Below are 21,089 nucleotides of genomic sequence, written 5' to 3' on the forward strand. Positions count from 1 at the left end.
TTTCAAGTATAAAGAATAAAGAAAGTCTTGGAAAATTTATGCCTTGACCTTAGAAAAATGCTATGTGGTCTACTCCTTTATTAGTGAAAAAATTACATTTGGAGGATTCTAGATCATTCTTCAGTATTCCTGGGATGCTCTTTGAGAAATCAAATTATAGTTTTTAATAACAGAAATTGAAGCTTATGTAATGGATACACTTGGGAAATTCCCTGTACTCAAGGACAACAGACACCGCACACACACACACCCCAATCTATCACACTTTTCCTGCCTCAACTCCTTTCCTAGCTGAACATGCCAGGAAAATTGGTGAATGCAATTCCCAAAGCTTACATGGTTTTAAGCATCAGCAAGTTATGGAAAACTCACAGAAGGAAACTGTTAGAATCAAGGTATTTATGGATGTAAAATCCACCACAACTAGACAGATACCATTTATCAATGTTCCTTTTTTGTGAGAAAAAAAAATTATGTCAGCATGGGGAAGGTACTGATGCACAGAGCCAGAGCTCCTTCACAAGATGCTCCTACTGTCAAGTTCAACTCTGCACCTTCCTGGAATGTCGGGCCATTTGTTTGCAATTGGGAGGAAGAGAGACAGTAAGTTGACAGTTTGTGTGCTAGGAAAGCCTGTTTTCCTCCTTTTTTCCCCTTTTTTTCTTTTCTTTTTTTCTCTTGCCTTTTACCTTCCAGACCCTTGCACAGACATGAAAGTGCATTGCAGGCACACCTCAAAACACTTTCTGTGAAAATGAGCACTGTCATTCACTGTGTCTTTGAGTTATTGAAGCTGATGATATAGCTGACCCATGGTGCAAGGGAATGAAGCCACATGTCGGTTGGATTGACCCCCACCTTGATCTCAAAATAATTAAGCTCTTTTCCAGCTCACCTGTGCACACTGATCTTTACCAGGAAGGTAGTTCTGCAGAGCAAGGTTACCAAAAGGTAGACTACTTTTTTCCACACATGGTCCTGATGTAGCTATACAATAGATAGGTGTAGAAGATGGTCCAGTGGATTGTGCACCTTATGACATGAAGAAAAGTAACAGGCTGAGGACAAGTATGTGTAGTGATAACATTTAACTATGTTGTTTTTATCCTCAAATGTACACAATTCCCTTCCCATTACTTCTCTGTAAAAAATAAATTCTAAATGCAAGTCTGCTGTGACATTTGTGCTAGTTTTATAACTGCTTCTCTGCTACTACCTAGCATACTTTGGAAGTACCCATCCCTACTCTGTGACCAGACTAGTGTCTGTAATGGATGGTTTTCCTGAACACCACATGTGCCTATTTATTTACAAAATAGTCTCTCAACCTGAAGAGACAATTGAAAAATGCAGATTTCCAAAGCCTATGTCTTATGCCAGATACTGGTACATAATATTGATGGATCATACCACTTTACCAGTGAGACCATAATCCCTAAGCAGCATTGGGAATACATATTTCTTAGGGACCATAGTCCTGCTAATCAGTTTCGGGTCAGGATTCATTCGCTTCCGGTGATTGAAGGACTGTGGTCACATGAAGAATTTGGTGGCTGTTTAATTTTCACTACTCCTTGCCATTTTTCTGTTAACATTTTCCAGAGCCTCACTCTTTACATGCTGAGAAACAAGAAGTTTGCCTAATGAACTTGTCTATATTCTAAAAATTCAACAAATGAGTCTCCCTTGCTGCCTGGGGTTATAAAACCTCAGAATATGATTTGGTCCAACTCTTTAACTTTATCTGTAAGAAAAGAAAGGCCAAAGGCATTAAGTAATTTGTCCAAGAAGACACTAGCTGGCCAAGCTCAAACTGAAAGCCTGAGGATGACTCCCATGTCTGAGCTCAGTGTTTATCAGAAGCACGACTGGAGGATCCAAAGAACTACTGCTAAATCAGAAGATAGTTCCTAGAGCCAGACTTTCTGAGTTCGAATCTTGGTTCTGCCATTTATTTCCTGTGTCCTTGAGCAAAGCGCTTAACCCCTTCCTCATTCCTTATTCACAAAATAAGATGAGGAATGCCCAATTCTCAGGGGTCATGCACAAGTTCATGAGTTAGCGTGTGAGGCACTTAGGTGAGTGCTTGCCTTTTCACGGGTGTGCTCTATGCAAGAGGCTCCAGTTGCTAGGAACAATAGCAGGCTGACTCAGGTGACAGAATTAGGTACCTGGATAGTCACAGGTAGAAAAAATAATCTATCTACACTAGGAGAACATAAAATTTTCTTATGAACCTTCTGGGGAAAGTTTTTACTCCTGTATACTTTATAGTTGTCAACATCATAGATATGAACTGAGTCAAGTATGTGTGGCTAAGAGAGCATTTATTACCTCAGGCACAAATCTTTCATACTTTCCATAAAGGTACATAGCAGTTAGTATAGAAATCACTTCTTACCATTTCAGAGTACAGAATAAAGGATAAGAAGTCAAATGAGAAATGAATAAAACAAGAAAACTGCTTCATTTTGAGCATTTTTCTTACTACTATATATTTAGTGTCGATAAATTTAGAGTCAAGAGTTGGACATTCACTTGACCTCAGGTGAAATAGTTGTCCACAGTTTGCCTCAAGCCACATGAAGTCTTCTGCTATTCAGTACTCAGCTCTTGTGAAGACCTGCTAGTCCTTTTTTTTCTAGCTGGAAATGCAGATAATAGTCTCTGAAGGTCAGAGGAGAGCTAGAAAATTCTCCACAGCCCAGGGAATGTTGAAATCAAATTGTACATTGTTGTAAGTGGGAAGCAACCAAAATGAATTAGAGGAATCACTTTAAGTATAACAAAATAAGCAAAAAGGAACCCCAAAGATCCATTTTTCTGTTGTTCTCTCTTGAGAGATGATATTATGAAAATAATGACCACAACAATAATGGTGGCAGATACATTCAGGCATTTTGCTTAATGCACCTGAACAAGCTAGAGGCTAGCAAAGAACACAAGTGGGAGCTCTGGGCCATTTAGGGCCCACTCCTGCATCCTTATTAACTATCTTTGTCAGATCATTTCAATTCTTCCATATTTAAAATTATAAAATTGGGCTGGAGAGATGGCTTAGTGTTTAAAGCTCTTGCCTGTGAAGTCTAAGGACCCCAGTTTGAGGCTCGATTCCCCAGGACCCACGTTAGCCAGATGCACAAGGGGCGCACACATCTGGAGGTCCTTTGCAGTGGATAGACACCCTGGCGTGCCCATTCTCTATCTATCTATCTCTGTGTCTGTCGCTCTCAAATAAATAAATAAATAAATAAATAAAATTTAACATAGTAGTAGCAATATTCCAGAGTGGCCATGAAGATTAAGTGAGTCAATGCACTGAAATTCTCACAGCAATACCTAGTAGAAAACAAGAACCCAACAATACTGAAAGTGATTGTAGTTGTGATCACCCCTGTTCTACAGATAAACAAGCTGACAGTCAAAGAGAGGAACATGCCCAAGATTATCAAACACAAATCAAAGTCAGTTCTAGCACTGGTATATGACACTGGGTCTGTGGTATGTTGAAGTTATTCTCATATGTCTCCTCCTTGTAACATGACTTAGGGTTAGGGCAGTTGTCAGTTCTATGAGATTCAAGTGTGTTTAAAAATAGTGTTCCAAGGATAATAGGCCTAGCAATAAGTGATCATCATCAAAAACAAATGAAGGATTTAATAAGCCAATATAAATCCTGATATGAAGTTACAATTTATTCACTTTAGCCTGATAATATTTCCTTAAATTACCCTTACATCACAAAACATCTAATAGTAAAAACATAGTCTACTTATAAAGAGATCTTTGAGCCTAACTTGAAACATAATTTGAGGTCATTATTTTGTGACCAAGCATAAAACCTTGGAGAAAGGTCTCTCCTCCACTCCTTCAGGGCTAGAAAGAATAGTAGCTGCTGTTCCCATAACCTGTGAGCAGAACAGCTCTGGGAATAGAGACACCCTGTTCTGCAATGTGTGTGTGTGTGTGTGTGTGTGTGTGTGTGTGTGTGTGTATGCACACATGTGCATTATATTCAGGGATAACATCTATGTGTGTGTGTCTCATTGTCTGCATGCATATACATTTCTCTGTGTCTATGTCTGACATCTCTGTGTGTATGTCTCTGAGTATGTCTAACATCTGTGTGTATATGATTCTCAAAGTATCTGTGTATATATTTACCTGTGTCTGAACTCTCCCAATCTCTTTCTCTCTCTTTTGTGTGTGGGTGTGTGGGTGTGTATTCTATGAGAGCTCTGACAGAATTAATTGCCCCCTACATCAATACCTGATTGCCTATTCTCTTATCTGCTCACATATCAAACTCCTGAGGGAGATATCACCAAGTAAAATGTCTATTTTTTGCTTTTCTTCTCCAACCAGGCTTGAATTAGATTTGTAGTCTGATCAAACAGGAAGACCTACTCAAAACACCATTGTCAGCCACCTATTTCATAATCTGGTTAAAACTCATTGAAAGCTGACAAAGCTTGGGACAGCCAGGAAGGGAGCACACTGGCTGTTTCATTTCAGCCTTAGTTGACTAAGCATATTCCAGGGACCAAGTTTAAAATACAGTGAGTTTTCTTTTTCTTTCTTTCTTTCTTTTTTTTTTTTTTTTTTTTTGGCTTTTTTGAGGGTGCAATGGGCTGATTCTCTCTGCAGGTTCTAAGTCCATCTGAAAAAGAGAAGCAAATTCTCCAACAGAGAGTGAGGTCTGTGCAAGATACATGGATACCCATTATTATTTTAGAGAGGATTTAATAGGGGTAGGCCCTCTTGTAGCCCACTATTGGTGGGAGCTTGATATTACAGAGCAGGCATGCTTTTGAATATGGGTCTGACTTGTTTCCCCATTCCAGGTATGGGTTCCATTCCACTGAGCAGATGTGCTAGCCCAGTCAAGAGCAGTTGGTAATCCACCATGGCAGTGTGCCACTATTGCACTGTGTGAGCATCACCTCAGGTTGTTTGCTGTTGAGTAGCTTAGACCACGAGTTGCTTAGACAGATGTTGGTCATTTTCCCCCTGTCACTCATGTAACACCTTCTTGCACTAGACAAGCTATCTGTCTGGGGATTAACTCTTTTCCAGCTTCCAGCCAGGTCACTCCATATTATGTACCAATAGCATATGGTGTCTTCAGCATTAGGGTCTTACCACTAACCTTTAGTGGGTCATCATGTACTCTGACAGACTTTTTCCTCTTTTGGGAAAACTTGTAGGTCTCTCTGATCAACAGATCATTGCGGATGCTACCCACATGCTGGTGCTGGGAGTTATAGGTCAGTGCCAAGGGATAAGACAAAACAAAAATATAGGTAACATAAAAGAGAAAGAGAGAAAAGAGAGAGAAAAACAGGAGAAGATTGAGGATAGTCTTTATCATACTCTCTCCAGGCCCCTGTGAATCAGGTATTCTCTCTATGCACCTAATGAAGGTTTGACTTTTTAGTATGTCTTTCAAGATGTAGGATTTTATGGTACCATTTCCATTTGGGTGGACAGATTGTTAGAGCCATAAGTTGGGTCATTATACACAGAGACATTGCTCCACCCCCATAACTGATGGCCACCCCCACAATGCAACACCCACAATCTGCAGGGGGATGACAGGGAGAATGCTAACAATGGTATCATCATGGCTGTATACACACTATATACACATAACTAATAATAAAAAAGCCAAAAAATACAGTTTTCCACAGTTCTAAAAATAAAAGAGAAAAAATAAAATAAAAATTGATGTTAGAGAAGAAAAACAACAGATGACAGTAGTTTATGATCCCAGAAACCCATTCTATGATCTTGACTATAGGAAAACAACCTTAGAAAGCTATAATAAGAAATTCAAAGCCGGGTGTGGTGGCACACACCTTTAATCCCAGCACACGGGAGGCAGAGATAGGAGGATCACCATGAGTTCGAGCCCACCCTGAGACTCCATAGTGAATTCCACGTCAGCCTGAGCTAGAGTGAGATCATACCTTGAAAAAAAAAAAAAAAGAAAAAAAGAAATTCAATCCTAGGCTGGGGAAAGAGCTCAGCCAGTAAGGTGCTTGTCTTATAGGCATGAGAACCAGAGTTCAATTTCCACAACCCACATAAAAAAGGCAGACATGATAGCATACTCTTGGAATCCTGGAACTGTGGAGGCAGATCTCTAGGGTTCACTGGCCAACCAGTCTAGTCTAGTCCAGTGAGTTCCAGACAGTGAGAGACATTGACTCAAAAAAAAAAAATGTTCAGTGTGTCTTGAGGAACAACATCCACAACTATCCTCTGGCCTCCACACACACGTACCCCATGCTTATGAACATGTATGCACACATGTATGTATGTGTGTGTATATATATATATATAATATGCATACATAAATGGATATATATACACAAAACACACAAGACATTTCTATGTAGAAGTCCAATCAAGCCAACTTAAGTATCAAATTCCTAAGAATAAAAGTAATTTTGCAGATCATGTACTCAACTAAGTTCTAAGGAAGCTCATACCTGAGTTATAAGAGCCAGCGTGAATTATTATTTGTAGTCTAAATTATCACTTAATGTAAATATAGTACATTAATAATTGTACCTGAGGTGTGGCAGATATTGCTACTTGTGTATATGGTATGCAGTGACCATATAGGGTAACTAGCAGTGACCATATAGGATAACTAGCATTCCATATTATCTCAGGCATTTATCAGTCCTTTGCATTAAGAGTACATGAAAGTCTTCTTTACTAGATTTTATGAAATATCAAATTAATTGTTGACAACCAATATAGTTATCCTACTGTGATATATAACATTAAAAGTTATTTCTGTACTTCCCCTTCTACTTATCCTTCTCCATCCCTCTCCCCCTTGCACTTTTTCCCAGTTTCTATTAACCACTGTTCTACATTCTGTTTCTCTGAGATCAACTTGCTTAGCCACTCTGTATAAGTGAGAACATTCTGTACTTGTCTTTCTGTGTCTGAATTACTTCACTTTACCTAGTATCCTTTAGACTTGTCCACTTTGCTGCAGATGATAGTATTTTATTTCTCTGTATGAATAATAAGGAATTCTACTCATGTCAGGATACAATCACCTAGAAGACAGTGTGATAGAGAATGGGAACCAGAGTTTAGAAGTTCTAATTAAACCAAGCTGTGAGCAAGTGGATAGGCATGTGGTTGTTTTGGGACAGTGGATATCATTTGAGAAGAATGAGAAAGTGAGAGAAGATGAAGGTATTTTGCATAATTGACTAGTTGACACTGTTCTGCCCTGAAGGAGGTAGGTAGAGGCAAATGGTACTTCACTGAAGAAATGGAAAATGAATGTCTTGCTATAAGCATGAATTTTTATCAAGAGCTATGTATTATATTAAAACATATCAAAGATGGCTTAACAGGCATCATTTGTAATGTTGGCAACCTTGATTACTTTAAGAAATGATTGAGAAGGTGAGACAAATTAGCATGGCTGAAACATCCATGCTGACCACACTGTCTTCCTGTAGAAATGAGTGTTTTGCCACTTTAGATGTTTGGTAATCTTGGATATAACTTTTCAGGGAGTCAAAACCTCATGCCAAGCAGGCCAACTTCCAAGAGAAGCATGGCTCTATCTTGTGTTTTCTGGGCTCTATGAATTACAGTTTTATAGACAGCTCTGATTTTCCTGGTGTGATTTATCATATATGCTTTTGGTTAATTTTTGGCCTTGTAGCATGCTTTCACTCTCTCATGTCTAACATCTCCTTTCATCTTTTATTATTTCTTCTGGACCCCTTTAGGGAGTTTTTAAAAATACAATGGTTATATGTGAGGAATAGCAAATCCATCTGCTATTGCTATGTGTGATGCCTTTTCCTCTCCTCTTATCTATCTTCTCTCTGTAACCCTTCATGATTCATTTCCCAGGTCCTTCAGGACAGAGCAGGTGGTAGTGGCAACCTGTGTTCTCTCAGCTCTGGGGAAATTGCTAGTTTTTCAGAGCCTCAGTTTACTGATTTACAAAACGATGATGCTGTTTCCTGCATATTCAGGGAAGAAGTAGGAGGCTTAGGTAAGTTTACCTGGACCCACATAATGTGGTAGACATGAACACACACCACATTTGAACTTCTGCAGTCCTCATAGTTTGGCTAAATGATTTAGTGGCCATTCAGTACATTACTATTACCTAACAATGCTGCTGTTTCTCCTCATTGTCAGCTGTGAGCACATTTCCACTTCTACAATACTTTGCAGTGAATACTAAATCAATCAAGCTTAGCCAGTCACAGTGGTCTTCTCTTAGTGTGGTAGTTTGAATGGAAAATGTCCCCATAGGCTCCTGTCTTTGAAGACATGGTTCCCAGCCTGGTGGTGCTATTTGGAAAGGTTATGGAACCTTTAGGAGATGGCACCTTGCTGGAGGAAGTGGGTCACTGAGATCCAGCCTTAAGATTTTCTGGCTGATCCCACTTCCTGTTCACTGTTTGCTTCCTGACTGTGCTGCAATGTGAGATTGTCTTCCTGCTCCTGCTATGCCTTCCCCACCATGATGGATGGACTCTACCCTCTGGAACCACAAGCCAAACTGAACTCTCTCCTTCCCTCAGTCACTTCTGGTCAGGTATATGTTCACAGCAATGAGAAAGTTACTGATACTCGGTCTCCATAACTTTAACCATAGCTTTCTTCTCTGATTTACTCCAGAAAGCCTCACACAGCACTCATTTAGTCCCTGTGCTAACTAGTTATTCACATGGACTGCTTCTGTTATTACATGTTTAAGGACCCCCTTGTCTACATCAGGGCCCAGGCTTGCCCTTTACCAGTAAAATAGGAATTGTGGTTATTCCCACGCACATGTGAGAAATTGCCATATAACATTCCCAAGATTGATCAACTTTAGTGGCAAAGTGTGAAGCATTCATGAATTGTCTGATCCTAGAGTCCAAGACTAAGGTGATGCCAGGGGGCCTCCCTGAATATCAGGGACTACACTAGTTTTCTATTGAAATAAATGACGGTCCAAGTCCCTAATGGAGCTCATAGTACAGAAACAGAGAACGTCCAGGGATCACATAACTGTGGAGCAATGGCAATGAGCACAAAGGAAAAGAATGCCAGTAAGGGAAAAGAGCCAGAAGCATTTTGTGGAGGAAAAAAACACCTTTCTCTGGTGGGGACAGAGGTCAGAAAAGACAACCTGAGGGTGTTGTTTAAGATACAAGCTGACAGGATGAGATCCTAACACAATTTGCTGGCAGAGAAGATGGGTACAAGGCTGAATTTAGGCTCAGCCTGAGACTAAACCAGAAAGGCATGCAGGTTTCTTTGTAAAGAAACAAGAGACCAGCCAAGGACTTGAAGCTCAATCTACAGGGGGAGGAGCACAAAACTAGAGAGGGGGGGGGGGAATATATATATATATATATATATATATATATATATAAATATGATATATAATGTTTAATAAAACTTTGGGTTTTTATGGTTTTTATTATGATCTGTTGTTATTAACATATTTCCCTCATCCCTGCCCCCATTCCATTGGCTATGCTCCTCAGTGGGGTTGTAAATATTCCCCATGGGGTTGTGGTTTATGTGTTGTGGGAGCAGCAGTCAGTTATTTGGGGGGAGGGAATGCCTCTGGGCATGATGTCTCAATCTGTGACTCTTACAATCTTTCTGCTCTCTCTTCTGCAAAATTTCCTGAGCTGTGACAGATGAGTTTTAAGTCTACTTCAGTGATGAGCTCTTAGGAGCCTCTGGATCTCTGCTTTGGTATGTGTTGAGTATCCTCAGGGTCTGTCTCCTACACCCTGGCACCGATTATCAGGTTCAGCATGGAAGCAGCACTCTTGCTTGTCTCCCCAATTCCTCTGTGTTTTCAGCTGAAGTGGAGGGGTAGATTATGTCCTCCAGTCTTACTACCTTCTAAAAAAGAAGAACAGATTCTCCAATGGAGAGTGAAGTCAGTATAGTTTAAATAGGATAAGCACTATTAATTTAGGAAGAATTTAAAGTATGTAATCTCTCTTTTAGCCAAAGGCTAGTGGGAGCTTAACAAGGTAGAATAAAATCTTTGTCTACATCGAATTCTGATTTTATTCCTAATTCCAGATATGAGTTCCTTAACACTGAGTGGATCTCTTAACCAATCAGAAAGCTATTGGTTACCCACTGAGGCTGTGTACAAAACTTCATTTTTTAAAATAAACTCATATTGTACTTATTAATAGTAAGTAACAAGTATTTTATGGGAAATGCCTTAGTCTATTTGTGCTGAAGCACAGAACAGAAGACTGGGTAATTTATAAAGAAAAGAAATGTTTTCAATCCAGTTATGGGTAGACCTTCAAGAAGCCAGTAGTACCATCCCATCCCCAGATGGAGCTGAGTACTAAGGGAGACCAAAATAAAAAGAAGGTAAAGCCCAGTGCTTAGTGTTGGATAAGTCATCTCTACTACACCCACCAGCTCTCACTGCTAGCCAGAGAACCTTCTCTGTAGAAATGGCAGCAGACAGTGAGGAGACTTAAAATCAGAAAATAAGAGGCTTCCAAGAGCACAATACTAAAGGAAATTTTTATCATACCCCCCAAGGCTCAGGAAACATTGCAGAAGAAGGAGTAGAAAGAGTGTAAGAGCCCCAGGGTGCAAATGCTTTCTTGGGGGCACTGTCTTCCTGATATGAACTAATGGTGCATTCATGACCCTTCAGTGCTTACTGATACCTGCACAAGACCAGCATGGTACTGACCCCATCACCATTTTGCCATATAGGAACACAGGGGACAAAAGGAAGGATGAAAGGAATAAGACAACAAAACAGAGGAAGGAGTACCATGAAAGACGAGGGTCCTTAGGGAATGAGAGATAAGGGGAAGGAGATGAAGGAGGGTAATGGAACAAGAACTCAATCAAATACTACTGTATGTTAACATATGAAATTTCCACAAATTAAGAAAAAAAGAGAGAGAAATGTTTTCTTCATGCTTCTGAGGGGAATGGAAATCCAGAGTTCAATTCACTGGCATCTTGGGAGGGCTGCTCTGTCTCCAAGAAAGGACCTGTGAGAGCAGGAATACTGTGTCTTCATTCAGTAGGAAACAAAAAAAGCAGAAACCGGGGATTAAACTCTGTCAAGCCTTTTTGTAATGTCAGTAATCCATTCATGAGGGCGGACACCCAGGACCTAATCACTTTCTAACTGACTCTACCTCCCAGCATGGCTGCACTGGGGATTATGTTCCCAACACATGCATTCTGAGGTACATTCGGACCTTAACAGAGAGTAAGCAAAGATCTCCTTGCTCCACCCACCAGAAATTTATAAATTCTAGCATTCCATCTAGGTTAACAATAGACATTCTTCTATAATATGGTTTTCTCTTCTTGGTTATGTATTGGTTTATTTTCATTTTACTTGAAGGGTTAAGATCTATTACTATCAAAGCACCCCTGACATGGCTATTGGACCCTATCTAACTGATCCATGGGTCCCTTGGACACATACACTTTATAATTTCTAATATCACAGCATGTTCCAAACTCAGTTTGCCTTTGCTCAGCCCCTGACCTGGAGTCGGCCATTTCTTCAGGAGCTGTTTTATGATGTTTAACTAGAGAATAGAGCTAAATTCTCAACTAAAAGGATTCTGAGCTTTATACTACTCAAAAGCATGGCTTCCAAGGCTCTCAGTGGAGAGAGCTAGAAAGCACTCCACACATATATTCATGTTTACATATGTTTATTGATCTCTGGAGATTTATCAGCGTCTGTCTATGGGTGTGTTCATTAGAAGGCATGAGTTCATATTGCTTTCAACACCAATCCAGTTCTTCAAGGGTTATGCTAGTTTTTGTATTTTCCATATTTGCCTTTTCCCTCCCTGACAATAAGAAATCTGGCTCACATTATTTTTCAGATATTTATGTATTTGTTCAGTCCTCCCTGAACATTTGACTCCTAGCTCCCCTGGCCCAGTGGTGAACCCTGTCTCATGCCAATGGACCACTCTCCACCAAGCCCCACGCTAAAGGGCATCCCCTAACAAAGGAGAAGGATGCAGAAGAAGAGTAATCACTTAGGATGTGTGGTTGCAGATTGTGATGATTCATTCCTCCCTGGGCCCTAGCTGAGCCCTGGCAATTCTGGCTACCTCCCCACGGACAGCTCAGCCCTGACTCCAGAGGAAGGGTTCCTAGCATATATATGTACAAGAAAATAATATTTTCCTCCACCATAATATATGTCATTCATATTTGCCACCCCATCACCTTTGTTTGCTCCTCTCCCTACTCCTTGTCTCCCTTTTTCTCCCAAATAGGCCCCCTTGTACCTTCATGTCTTATATTTTCCAAAAACTTTCATTAGTGAATATTCATTGTACAGGAGAACTCGTTTCAAGATGACATTTTCATATATGTATTATCACATACATCTATCATATTTCCCCCCCCCCATATATACACATTTTCCTCTTTTGTCCCTCTTCCCAGAAGGCACCCTTCTCTACCTTTTCAATAGTCCTTGTTCCACTGTTATGTCTTACTTTCTTTAGATTCTGCCTGTAAGAAAAAGTGTGACATTCTCTTTCTGAATTTGGCTGATTTCACTTAGCATGATGATCTCTAGTTCCACCCATTTTCCTGCAAATGACATGATTTCATTCTTCTTTGTGGCAAAATAATACTCCATTCAGTATATATGTCACATTTCTTTTATCTATTCATTTGTTTCTGGGCACCTAGACCATAACTTGGCTGTTGTGAATAGCACCACCATAAACATGAGGAAGTAGGCATCTCAACTGTATGTTTTGATTCCTTCAGATGCTCACACCCAGGGATGACATAGATGAATAATATGTATGTTCTGTTTTCAGTGTTTCAGGGAACCTCCACACTAATTTCCATGGTAGCTGTACCAGTTTGCATTTCTCTCAGCAGTGTCTGAGGACCACCACCACCACCACACCCCCAACTTCCTCACCAGCCATTTGGTGTCTATTTTCTTGATTAGAATCATTCAGACTTGAGTGAGATGGAATTTCATTGCAGTTTTGATTTCTAAAACTATAGCTGTAGGTTTGATGGCTTGATGGCTAAAAATGTTGAACATTTTCTTATGTATTTGTTGATCATTTACACTTATTTTGTGAACTGTCTATTGATTTTGTGAATTCTCTATTGAACTATCTTGTTTTTTTTTCATTGGATTATTAGTTCATGTATTGAGTTTTATGAGTTATTTATGGATTCTTGACATAAACTCCTTGACAGGTGAATAGCTGGCAAGGATTTTTCTCCCCTTACTATCAACTTACTATCTCTTCTCAAAGGAGGTTTTGAATCAGAGGAAGTACTTAACCAGATGTGCTTTTCAGATTGACATGTTAGTAACTGAGTTGTGGACAGATTGGTTACTGACTGGGAGATGTTGAGATAAATTGGGAGCCACTAGTAATAATTCATGAAATTAATGGTAAATGGGTTCTAGACTATCAATTTGCCCTATCTTGAACTTTCTAGAGTTGACCACATTCTGTGGTATCTCGCTTATTACCATTAGATTTCTGTCCACCTAAGAAACCCAGCTATCTTTGAAAAACCTTTTTTTTTTTTTTAAATTTGAGAGCGACAGACATAGAAAGACAGATAGAGGGAGAGAGAGAGAATGGGCACGCCAGGGCTTCCAGCCTCTGCAAACGAACTCCAGACGTGTGTGCCCCCTTGTGCATCTGGCTAACGTGGGACCTGGGGAACCGAGCCTCGAACCGGGGTCCTTAGGCTTCACAGGCAAGTGCTTAACCACTAAGCCATCTCTCCAGCCCTGAAAAACCTTTTTTAAAAACATCTCATGATAGAAATGGTGGGAAGAAATGTCATCTTGGAAGGTTACACATAATTTTGAGAAATACTTCTAACAAAAACCTAAAGTTTACAATGGTATTTTTTTCTACAAACAAAAACTTCAGGTTTAAAATTATTGAATGAAGAAAGAAGCCTACTTTTCTGGGAAACATCAGAAAAGTGAGACATCTTAGAGTGTAACAGGTAGAGTGGGGAGAGTCTGCCATTTGAAATTACATACATTAAACCAACAACAATGACTTGCTAGTAGGCCAAGGTTGTTACCTTCTCTGCAAGGGCAACGAAGAAAACTTAGCAACTCTCACCATGAGCTATGTCCAAAGGAATGTAGGACTTCATGATTCCCAGCTAATACAAACTCAAGCTGCTCCTAAGGGCCGACCACTGTGAGCCTGATGACTGTCTTTACAAAAACCAAACAGGCCTCTCCTGGGATCACAATCTACCTTTGCCCATTGGGCTGCAGAATCCATAGCCATTTCACTGAAATGCCAACTGTATGTGTGGGAGTGACCCTCAGTGGTCCCCATGTGTTTATTTCTGTCAGTAAGAAATAGAACTGTCATTGCATCATTTGTCATCTTCTGAAGCTCTGAGCACCAGGGATTCTGCCATGGGCCAGTCTGCTCTGCTTTGTTCTGCTGTATCCATACATCTTCCTTTAAAGGCCCTATGATCTAATAGTTCGATGTGCAAGAGCCAAGCTGCCTAAGTTTGAATCCTGACTCCTATTCACTAGCTCTGTGACTTTGCAATGATGCTATAATGTCCAGAGCCTAAGTTAGCCTCCCCCCCATAAGCTGAGGGAACGTCTTCATGGTGATGCAGTAAATCATGAATTGGTCACCTGTGTAAATATGTGTACAAGCTCACATCTTGGGTCCTGCTGGGACCCCTGCAAAAGAAGCTGTGATGATGCAGTCCTGAGGCTGGCGAATCCCCTGTGATGCCTCTGTGGTAAGGAGCTATTCCATTCTCTCTTCCCTGTGAACTTAGCAACTCTCACAGTGAATTACGTCCAAAGCCATGGTAGCCTGGTGTGATACAGGTGGCATGGGTATCCTTTAGTGTCTACTTTGGGTCATGATGTGATTTCTCCACACCTCAATCCCCTGTTGTTAAAATGCAGGAGATATCTAGGCCTATCTCATGGGGATGTGGGAAGGATAAAAGAAAATGATACATAAGAGCAAGTAGAGTAGATGCAGATTGTGAGATGGACAGTGAGAATGTTACTATGACTGCTGCCATCACTGGTATGCGTGATGTCGGCATCACTGCTTTAACACCATGGGCTATGCTGTATGGCTAAAGGTGCTTTGCTCAGCTCAAGACCTGAAACTGACTAGATCTAGGTAGAGTAACAGTAGGCTGGACTTTCAGCAGAGCTCCGCCCTATCCAGGGAAACAATGGGGAGATAAGGAAGACAAATTGAGTGTACAAAGTCAAGTTGCAGTGGCAGGTCAGCCCCAGCACACATGCCGTCAGAGGGCAGGCTGATGGTTCTAGCCAATAAGGTAGAGTGTCACCCTCTGCCCCTTGCCCATCATTGGTCAGGAGTTGATTACTCCAGAGCTGGGCAGGGTCATGTCTGAAGGTACAGAGTCCTGTAAGGTCTGCTAGCTCCCAGAGCCTTTCCAGAAAGCAGGTTTGGACAAGAGGAACAGCAAGTGGAGAAAGGCAGAGTAAAGACCTATAACCTATAGAAAAATAATGCCAGGGAAACCAGAATCACTCTAGCATTTTTGCCAAGGACCCAACCATTAGCCAAACATCTAAGGCCTAAAAGCTGAAAGAAACCAGAGCACTCAGGTTTACCACCCTCCTTAGATGGGCTAGGGCCCACTAGCCAAAACCTATGACCCAGATACATTTCATAATTCACACTTCAGAAAGATTTTAGAATGAGTAAGACATAAACTACATAGCAACTCTAGCATACTCCAGCAGGGCAAAAATGTTGCAATAAGATGTATAACTACTTATATGAAGTAGGATTCAGCCTATCAAAAGCATATCAGTTTAGGTCCATTTTGTCATTTTGTTGGAGACTTTATATCATACCAAAGGAAAATGTAGGGTATCGAGAGCTTTCGAAGCTTTGACAGTGGGTGTGAGCAGTTGTTGAAGGGACACAGCTGCAAGGGACTGATCCAAAGGTACACACAGCTCACTGGACATGCCGCTTTGAGTTACCACCTGGTCACTGAACACCTGCTGTGTTCCAGGCACTGAGTTAGGTACTGGGTTCACGGGGAATCCCATTTTCTAGACCTATGGCAACAAAGTACCACAGCATGGATGGCTAAGAGCTGCTGAAACTGTCTCACAGGCATGGCAGGTAAATGCAAATCCAAACCTAGGTAGAGCCACCCCCTTGGAAACCTGAAAGGAAGAATCTGTCCTCACATCCTCTAGCTTCCTGTGTTTGCCAGCAGTCCTTGGCACTGCTTACTAAAGCTACATCACTCCAACCCCTGCCTTGTCGTCACATGCCATCCTCACCCTGTACCCCTCTCTTCTTATAAGAACACTGGTATATTGATGATATGTCCAAACCAGAAGCAGCTTAGAGAAGGAAAGAGTTTATTTTAATTTATGCTCCAGGGGGTAGAGTCCATCATGGTAAGCATTACAGGAACAGGAAACCAGCATTAGGGAGGTGGATTAGCCAGCTCTGTCCTTTTCATACAGCCCAGGACCCCAGCCCATGGAATGGTGCCAGCCACAGTTAAGGTGGATCTTCATACTCTACTACTCCAGTGCTGTGGTTTAAATGTGAAATGTCCTCCACAAGCTCACTTGGTCCCTGGTGAGTGGTGGTGTTTTGGAAGATGTATAATATTTGGGGCATAGGCCCTACTTAAGGAGACTAGTCCAGAGCCACTCTGGCCCCAGCCTTCTGCTTCCTGTCTGTTGCTGAGATAAAAGCACTCTAGCTGCATGCCTGAATGCTATGAATTCCGCCGTGGCTTCCCTGCCCTGATGGACCCTATCATGTTTCCTGAACCCCTGAGCCAAAAGAAACCTCTCAGGCTAGAGAGATTGCTCAGTGGTTAAGTGCTTGCCTGTGAAGCCTGAGGACCCCAATTCGAGGCTCAATTCCCCAGGACCCACATTAGCCAGATGCACAAGGGGGCGCATGCGTCTGGAGTTCGTTTGCAGTGGCTATAGGCCCTGGCATGCCCATTCTCTCTCTCTCTCTCTCTCTCTCTCTCTCTCTCTCTCTCTCTCTCTCTCCCTCTTTCTCTCTCTGTCTGTCACTCTCAATTTAATTAAATATATATGTTAAAAACCTCTCCTCCCTGAACTTGCTTTTGTCAGCTATCTGCTCATGGCAGCAAGAAATGTGATCGAAGTATGGCCCATCTCAGTGATTACACCTGCAAGGACTCCTTTTCTGTGTGACATCACATTCTGAAAATGCTTTGGGTTAAAACTCCAGCATACTTTTGGGGGCAGACACAATTCAGTGCATAACAACTATCAACTCAAAGTGCATATGGCCACATGCCCTATTAAAGCCAACAGTTGGGCTGAGGAAGCCAGATTATTATAACTACACTGAGAATTTCTAGAGAGGAAAGTATTCATGGTACGCATTGTATAGAGAATTTTCTTCTAAGAAGAGACATTATAAATGGAGATGAACAGATGAGCAAAAGTCACACAACAAAAGGAGAGATGAGAACCTGGTGCCTCCACAGAGCTCCAGGCCTCCTCAAAACTGATCTTATGCTTAGCCTGGGCCCAGAGCCCAGAGAAGACCCAGCAGTGTCTTACACACTTCCACTCATGGTTAATCTGGCCCCAACTGGCTCCCGCTGGGAGAACTCCCTCAGAAACAACGAAAGGCGCAAGGTGAAGAGAGTGGATATCAGTAACTTGCCAGACCCACACCTACAATTACAACCTCTATGAAGCAGAGACACAGGGGAAGACTCTGTTTCCCCCTTTCTGGACTAAGTTGATTAAAATATTTTGGATCCAGAATCAGCCAAGTAATACTATGCAGATAGCTTCTGCTGACCTCTTCCTGGAGAATGTATAATGGACTTTTATCAGGGCAGGCAGATAAGTCAGTTTTGTGAGTTTTCTGAGCAGTATTCAAGTGGCTTCATAGCTGCCAAAATGCCTCTGCTTCAAGGACCCAGTGGCTGAACCTCTGCCAACAGTGGGGACAGGCGCCAGAGAAACAAGGGTGCAAAGCCTGAGCCCTGACAAGCTTCAACTGACTATGGGCAGCTCCTCCATGAGACATGTGGAAAGAGGGCTTTCAGACCCACATTTTAATATTCCACTTGCAGATGTGAGGGGAACTTCCTGTTTTGAAACATAACTACACAGAGAAAGGTGTACATATCCCATGTGTGTGTGGCCTGGTCCAGTGAACATTTTCATATAGTGGAACCAGAGTTAGTACTGAGATGGAAGTAACATCCAGAAGTCACACCCCTCTTTCAGTTCCTAGCCACCAAAGGTAAGCATCACCCTGACTTCTCATACCACAGACTGGTGTTGGGTTTTGAGCTTTGGAAACAAATGAAACAATATGAAGTTTGGTGCTCATGTCATCGCTCACCCAGCTTCATGTTTGTGAGATTCAACCACCATTGTGCTTATTGCTATAGGCTAGTCTCTTGGTTTTATATAGTAGTATGTGAATGTATCATACGTTTTTATTTATTTTCCTGCTAATAAATATTTGGATGTTTTCCAGGCTGAGCTATTATGAATATGTTTCTATGAATGCTCTTGTGTATGTCCTTGGGATGAGTGTGTGCCCAGTGTGGAGGAGTAAATATACTTGTATTAATTGTCTACTGCTGCATGACACATGGTCCCCAAACCTACAAGCTTACATGAATAGACACTCGTCCCCTTTGACAGATGACCTGCAATTTAAAGCAAGATGGCAGGCATTTCTAGCTTTGATACCTCCTGAGGCTGCTGTCATTGGAAAGCCAACCTGAGCTAGGTGATGTGCTTTTTAGGTGGCTCTCATCCATGAGTGGCAACTTCTATTGAAAGTGGTGGGACACTGCAGCTCTTCAACTAGAATGTCCTTCCCTAAGACTGTATCTTCATACCAGTGTAGTGGGCTTCCTCACCGCCATAAATATGACCCGTCAGAGAGAGTAGCAATTGAAAATTACTCCCTTGATGATTGGCCTCAAAGTCACATACCATCACATCTGCCTCATTCTGTTCATGGAAACAAGCCCCTAAGTCCACCCCACACTCAAGAACCTAACTTAGAAGAAAAGTGGCAAAATATATGTACACAGATTGTAAAACCATATATTGTAAAGCATAAGATGCGAGAAGCTTATAAATAAGAGATGTCTACAGATATTCCCATGGGAATCTGTAAGAAATATATTCATCCTGGCCTCTTCTATTCATTTAAAATTTTGTGAATGATTATAGGAGTGTTTTTTAACTTCCCAGAGGTAGCAAGATACAATCGGAAATACAAAAGCTTTGCAGTCAGATAAACCCAAGTCTGAATCCTGGTTTTACTATTTGTGGTGGTTTGATTCAAGTGTCCCCCATAAACTTAGGTGTTCTGGATGCTAGGTTCCCCAGCTGATGGCAATTGGAAATTAAAACCTCTTGGAGGGAGTGTATTATTGGGGGTGGGCTTATGGGTATTATAGCCAGTTTCCCCATGCCAGTGTTTGGCACACTCTCCTGTTGCTGGGTCCACCTTATGTTGGCCAGGGGGTGATGTCCACCCTCTGCTCATGCCATCGTTTTCCCCTGCCATCATGGAGCTTCCCCATCAAGCCTGTAAGCCAAAATAAACCCCTTTTTTCCCACAAGCTGCTCTTGGTTGGGTGATTTCTACCAGCAATGCAAACTTGACTGCAACAGTACTTAACATTTTGAGTATGTGAACAGTTCAGCTTCGTGAATTCTCAGATTCCCTCAAATATAAAAAGAAAAAAAAGTCAATGGAGTCTATCTCTCTGGAAGTAGCTAAATGAAATATGTTTATATATCCTCTGTGGCAGTAGACCCTTTCCACTTGCTAACTAATCAGGAAGGTGCTGATGGGCACTGTGAACAAAGCACACCTGACTCCAGCATGGACCCTGCCTGAGGAGGTGTACTATCGCAGTTCCCTTGAAGGGTTGAACAACTATAATCCTGTGAAAAAAATGACCAGTGCCTGAAGCAGGCTTGAATGCTGTCTTTTAAATAGGAGTCAAGTTTGCATAGCCAATAGAAACAGAAGAAATTTTGAAGGGGAAAGGGAAACAGCATATCCAAGATTGGAATAATAGATTAAAGATGCTGCTAGGATAACATGAAGCAATAGACAGGAATAACCAAGTAGCTTATTGTAGACATGACCGAGCACAGTGTGAGGAAAGGCAGTGGGGGAGTTGGGGAATGGAAGGTGGTTACAAGTGAGAGTGAAAGGAAGAGATGGAATTATCTACTGGCTTACAGTCTGATGAAAAACATTAAGGCCATAGATTTTTGAACCAATTTTCAGGCTCTCTAGAAAAGCAGGCCCAGCTATCGAGGATCTACTTTGTGCTTTGCTTGGATAACTCCCACTTGCAGAATCTTTGTGCCTCAGATTAGAAACAGAACTTCTAAAACTGGCCATTTGAAAACACATCAGAGTCAGATCCAAGCCACTTAGCCCTGTCCTTATCATTCGCATATTGGTGGCTACATCAACAGGGAATTGCAGTGGGGTTATTTGTATAGGCCCTGAGCTAACTAGAAATGTACTTCTTAAGACGTGGCCATTTGGAACTGACTATTCATGCACTCAAGCTCATCTGTGTATTTGACTTCAGTGTCCAGATAATAAGCCACTCTCTCCACTTACTTCCCTTCAAGAAGACTGATCTATTGAGCAGCCTCCGCTTCTGTTACATTATCCAGTCCTGAGCAGTGATGATATTTGTACATAAGACAGAGACATTTCTGTGCTATGATGGAAGGCTCAAGGAAGTTGAAGCCAATGACCTTTCACTTTAAAGCCAAAGAATAGCAAGCACAAATTTTTCAATCTTGCTCAGAATGGAGAGCAAAAGAAATAAGCAGGCAGGCCTTTCCATCCACTGTCTAATATGTGATACCAGAATCCTCTGTGTGAGCAACCTACACCTGGCCTAGCATACCATCCTTGTGATGGAGTTTGTATGCAGGACCACTGTGGTGATTTAGTAGATAGCTGTTGGCTGTTCTGTTTTATTACCCTCTTTGCTTTCTAAATGAA

The 21,089-nt window shown here is 41.5% G+C and overlaps 1 protein-coding gene across 2 annotated transcripts in view; it reads left to right on the top strand.

Moving 5' to 3' along the window:
• Window positions 1-21,089, top strand: part of Adamtsl1 (ADAMTS like 1) — a 403,127-nt gene that overhangs the window by 244,961 nt on the left and 137,077 nt on the right. The window lies entirely within an intron of this gene.

This window comes from Jaculus jaculus, chromosome 1 (genome assembly GCF_020740685.1).
Source record: "Jaculus jaculus isolate mJacJac1 chromosome 1, mJacJac1.mat.Y.cur, whole genome shotgun sequence".
In the NCBI taxonomy this organism is placed as follows: domain Eukaryota; kingdom Metazoa; phylum Chordata; class Mammalia; order Rodentia; family Dipodidae; genus Jaculus; species Jaculus jaculus.